Consider the following 6,000-nt stretch of genomic DNA (forward strand, 5'->3'; position numbering starts at 1 on the left):
ACGATTATTCACATCGCACGATTAATCACACCGCACGATTAATCACACCGCACGATTAATCACACCGCATGATTATTCACACCGCACGATTAATCACACCGCACGATTAATCACATCGCACGATTAATCACACCGCACGATTATTCACACCGCACGATTAATCACATCGCACGATTATTCACACCGCACGATTAATCACACCGCACGATTATTCACATCGCACGATTAATCACACCGCACGATTATTCACACCGCACGATTATTCACATCGCACGATTAATCACACCGCACGATTAATCACACCGCACGATTAATCACACCGCACGATTATTCACACCGCACGATTAATCACATCGCACGATTAATCACACCGCACGATTAATCACACCGCACGATTAATCACATCGCACGATTATTCTCACCGCACGATTAATCACATTGCACGATTATTCACATCGCACGATTAATCACACCGCACGATTAATCACATCGCACGATTAATCACACCGCACGATTAATCACACCGCACGATTAATCACACCGCATGATTATTCACACCGCACGATTATTCACACCGCACGATTAATCACATCGCACGATTAATCACACCGCACGATTAATCACACCGCACGATTAATCACATCGCACGATTATTCTCACCGCACGATTAATCACATTGCACGATTATTCACATCGCACGATTAATCACACCGCACGATTAATCACTCCGCACGATTATTCACATCGCACGATTATTCACACCGCACGATTAATCACACCGCACGATTATTCACACCGCACGATTAATCACATCGCACGATTATTCACACCGCACGATTAATCACATCGCACGATTAACGCACGATTAATCACATCGCACGATTAATCACACCGCACGATTATTCGCACCGCATGATTAATCACACCGCACGATTATTCACACTGCACGATTATTCGCACCGCATGATTATTCACACCGCACGATTAATCACACCGCACGATTAATCACATTGCACGATTATTCACATCGCACGATTAATCACACCGCACGATTATTCGCACCGCATGATTATTCACACCGCACGATTAATCACACCGCACGATTAATCACATTGCACGATTATTCACATCGCACGATTAATCACACCGCACGATTATTCACACCGCACGATTATTCACATCGCACGATTAATCACACCGCACGATTATTCACACCGCACGATTATTCACACCGCACGATTAATCACATCGCACGATTAACGCACGATTAATCACATCGCACGATTAATCACACCGCACGATTATTCGCACCGCATGATTAATCACACCGCACGATTATTCGCACCGCACGATTATTCACAACGCACGATTATTCACACCGCATGATTAATCACATCGCACGATTAACGCACGATTAATCACATCGCACGATTATTCGCAGCTGGCAGGCTATTCAGTCACGGGTTCCATCACATCCAAACCCAACTGCGACCTCACCGAACGGCCACACATGGGCCACACTTCACACAATCCTCCAAGGGAAGAGTTTGAAGTCACAACAACAACCAAAGACTGGCTGAGGTGCCCTTCGGATATTGTGCCCCTGCAGAGAGGCAGCACTGGATCAACCAATGCTGTAACCATTCGGTGATTCCATCAGGCATGGCAGGGCTGGCCTTACAGTGGGGGATGTTGGCGATAGCCCAGGGCGCTGTGGTGCGGGGGGGGGGGGGGGAGCGTGGGGGGAGGGGTCACGGTAACGAGAATCTGATATTAAGGCCGCGAACTGTGAAGAAAGTGGCCAGCTCCACCGTCTGCTTTCAACAGATCACAGCGCTTTGCAAGAAGAGTAGACTCAAGTTTCAAGAGAAAGTTCCCAAACACATTGATAGTGCTCAGGATCCCGTTAACCACGCCAGTATCCGTGGCGATGGATAGCGCTCAGAGTCCCGTTAACCACGCCAGTATCCGTGGCGATGGATAGCGCTCAGAGTCCCGTTAACCGCGCCCGTATCCGTGGCGATGGATAGCACTCAGGATCCCGTTAACCACGCCCGTATCCGTGGCGATAGATAGCACTCAGGATCCCGTTAACCACGCCCGTATCCGTGGCGATGGATAGCGCTCAGAGTCCCGTTAACCACACCCGTGTCCGTGGCGATGGATAGCACTCAGAGTCCCGTTAACCGCGCCCGTATCCGTGGCGATGGATAGCACTCAGAGTCCCGTTAACCACGCCCGTATCCGTGGCGATGGATAGCGCTCAGAGTCCCGTTAACCACACCCGTGTCCGTGGCGATGGATAGCACTCAGAGTCCCGTTAACCACACCCGTGTCCGTGGTGAGCAGCGAATGGAGCTTCTCGAAGTTGAAGCTCATAAAAACATATTTGCGATCGTCCATGGGAGACGACAGGATATCTTCACTGGCCATCCTCTCTATTGAGAATGATGTTTCAATTTCAAAATTCTCATCAGTGTTTACAAATCCCTCCATGGCCCTCGCCCCTCCCTATCTCTGTAATCTCCTCCAGCCCCACAACCCCCCGAGATGTCTGCACTCCTCTAATTCTGCCCTCTTGAGCATCCCGGATTATAATCACTCAACCATCAGTGGCCGTGCCTTCTGTTGCCTGGGTCCCTAGCTCTGGAACTCCCTCCCTAAACCTCTCCGCCTCTCTACCTCTCTTTCCTCCCTCAAGACGCTCCTTAAAACCCATCTCTTTGACCCAGCTTTTGTTCACCTGCCCTAATATCTCCTTATATGGTTCTGTGTCAAATGTATTTGTTGTGTCTTATAACATTCCTGTGAAGCCCCTTGGGACATTTTACTACGTTAAAGGCGGTATACAAATAAAAGTTGTTGGGTTTGCTGAAAACATACTGGTGAATAAAGTTTGTTATTTATTAGTTTAGTGTTGAGTGTATTTGTCACTTAGCTATATTATGTTACGGCTTATACATTTATTATTTAAATGATAAAAGACTGTTGAAATGACAGCTTTATTTCCGAAACTTGCGTGAACACGACCTTCGACTTAAACTCAAAGTGAGGCCGCCAAATTACAAGTTGCCGCAGGGCGCCATTTTCCCTCTGGCTGGCCCTCGCTCGCGGGCCTCATTTCCATATTTGGGATCGGATTCCCGCCTGTTCCCAGCTGCAATCACCGCGGGCGGGAGCGGGACCAGGAGGCCGCAGCGGGGACCCACGGGAACATCGGGTCAGTCTCGGAAATTTGCGGATGATACAAAAATTGGCGGTGTTGTTGACAGCGAGGAGGGAAAAGCTCCGGACTGCAGGAAGATATCGATGGGCCCGGTCAGTTGGGCAGAAAAGTGGCAAATGGAGTTCAATCCGGAAAAGTGTGATGTAATGCATTTGGGGAGGGGCAACAAGGCAAGGGAATACACAATAAATGGGAGGATACTGAGAGGTGGGGAGCAGCAGAGGGACCTTGGAGTGTCTGTCCACAGATCCTGAAAAGGTACCAGGACAGGTCGATAAGGTGGTTAAAAAGGCATACGAAATGCTTTCCTTTATTAGCCGAGGCTTAGAATATAAGAGCAGGGAGGTTATGCTTGAACTGTATAAAACACTGGTTAGGCCACAGCTGGAGTACTGCGTGCAGTTCTGCTCACCACATCACAGGAAGGATGTGATTGCACTGGAGAGGGTACAGAGGAGATTTAGGAGGATGTTGCCTGGACTGGAGAATTTTAGCGATGAGGAAAGATTGGATAGGCTGGGGTTGTTTTCTTTGGAACAGAGAAGGCTGAGGAGAGACCTCATTGAGGTGTATAAAATTCTGAGGGGCCGGGATAGAGTGGATAGGACGGACCTATTTCCTTTAGCAGAGGGGTCAACAACCAGGGGGCATAGATTTAAAGTCATTGGTAGGAGGTTTAGAGGGGATTTGAGGGGAAATTTGTTTCACCCAGAGGGTGGTGGGGGTCTGGAACTCACGGCCTGAAAGGGTGGCAGAGGCAGAAACCCTCACCACATTTAAACAGTACTTGGATGTGCACCTGAAGTGCCGTAACCTACAGGGATACAGACCAAGAGCCGGAAAGTGGGATTAGGCTGGGTAGCTCTTTGTCGGCCGGCACGGACCCGATGGGCCGAATGGGCTCTTTCTGCGCTGTAAATTTCTAACATTCTATCAGGCCCAACGTTTCCTTGTGGGCTCCGGAGCCTCACCCCATCTCAGCCTCACCGGAAGAAACGAATAAAAACTCACGTGTCATGTCCGGTCCGCGACCCGACTCCCGGCAGGTTTGGCTCGGTGGGGAACCCCTCGCCAATCCCACCCACACTCAGACCTTGGGTTAAAATGGCAGACCAGGCCCCGATGACCTCATCGGAGCTCATTTACATTTTTAAAGGGGCCACCACCACACAACCAGCTCCGCTGGGCAGGGCCACATTGTCCGCATGCCCGACACAAGACTCCCAAAGCAAGCGCTCTACTTGGAACTCCTACACGGCAAGCGAGCCCCAGGTGGGCAGAGGGAATATTTCAAGGACACCCTCAAAGCCTCCTTGATAAAGTGCGACATCCCCACTGACACCTGGGAGCCCCTGGCCAAAGACCGCCCTAAATGGAGGAGGAGCATCCGGGAGGGCGCTGAGCACCTCGAGTCTCGTGGCTGAGAGCATGCAGAAACCAAGCGCAGGCAGCGGAAGGAGCATGCGGCAAACCAGACTCCCCACCCACCCCTTTCCTTCAACCCCTGTCTGTCCCACGTGTGACAGAGACTGTAATTCCCGTATTGGACTGTTCAGTCACCTGAGAACTCACTTTTGGAGTGGGAGCAAGTTTTCCTCGATTCCGAGGGACTGCCTCTGATGATGATGGGGGGGGCCGGGGGTGTTCAATCAGAAGTGCAGGTGATCCGATCGGGGCGAGAAAGGGGTGGGCAAATCCCCAGCTTCCTATTAACCACCCCCGCCTCAGCTCCCCACCTGGGTCCCGACAAGCGGCAACAGTTAGAATGGAGGCCAACGTCTCCACAGATTACAGCGAAGGCTGGAAATCGGAAATAAAAACATTAAATGCTGGAAGTACTCTGCCGGTTGGGCAGCGTCCGTGGAGAGAGAAACAGAGTTAACGTTTTAAGTCGATGGGCTTTTTGGCAGAACGTAGTTTCACTCTCTCCAAGATGCTGCCCGACCTGCTGAGCATTTCCGGCATTTTCTGTTCCCGTGGAGTAGTTTCTGCTCCCCTCAGATCCCGAGGCAGCTCCTGCGTGTGTGCAGCATTTTCTTTATCTTTTTAAAAAAAAAACGTACCATCGTGACTGCAGTTTACAAACTCCCCGGTGGACAGTGGACGCACCAAGGAGCTCCACGAGAAGGGCCTCCGCTGCTTGGGTCTCCGGAGCCTGGACACAGTGGGTGGCCACACCTTCGCAACATCAGCGTCCCGGTGCCTGCGGAGTCAATCACATGTTCAATGTAATCCTGCCTGCTTACAAATACAGCACGCCAGCTGTTGTAAACATCCAGCGAGCAAGTCTGCTCTCATATACCCACAAATCATTGCCGATGGACTGTGTCAGCCGTGGCTCAGTGGGCAGCACTCTCGCCTCTGGGTCAGAAGGTCGTGGGTTCAAGTCACACTCCAGGGACTTGAGCACAAAAATCTAAGCTGGCACTCCGAGGGAGTGCCGCACTGTCGGAGGGGCAGTGCGGAGGGAGCGGTGCACTGTCGGAGGGGCAGTACTGAGGGAGCGCCGCACTGTCGGAGGGGCAGTGCGGAGGGAGCGGTGCACTGTCGGAGGGGCAGTACTGAGGGAGCGCCGCACTGTCGGAGGGGCAGTGCGGAGGGAGCGCCGCACTGTCGGAGGGGCAGTACTGAGGGAGCGCCGCACTGTCGGAGGGGCAGTACTGAGGGAGCGCCGCACTGTCGGAGGGGCAGTGCGGAGGGAGCGCCGCACTGTCGGAGGGGCAGTGCGGAGGGAGCGCCGCACTGTCGGAGGGGCAGTACTGAGGGAGCGCCGC

General features: G+C 52.0%; 1 protein-coding gene across 1 annotated transcript in view; it reads right to left on the bottom strand.

The window, feature by feature from the left end:
• LOC139275937 (Na(+)/H(+) exchange regulatory cofactor NHE-RF3-like) overlaps nt 1-5,371 on the bottom strand; it is an 84,071-nt gene extending 78,700 nt beyond the window's left edge. Inside the window, exon 1 of the mRNA XM_070893166.1 lies at nt 5,290-5,371. The gene's annotated coding sequence lies outside the window, so the exon portion shown is untranslated. The remainder of the gene's footprint in view (nt 1-5,289) is intronic.
• Nucleotides 5,372-6,000: the final 629 nt, after the last annotated feature.

The sequence above is a fragment of the Pristiophorus japonicus genome, chromosome 11 (assembly GCF_044704955.1).
Source record: "Pristiophorus japonicus isolate sPriJap1 chromosome 11, sPriJap1.hap1, whole genome shotgun sequence".
In the NCBI taxonomy this organism is placed as follows: Eukaryota; Metazoa; Chordata; class Chondrichthyes; family Pristiophoridae; genus Pristiophorus; species Pristiophorus japonicus.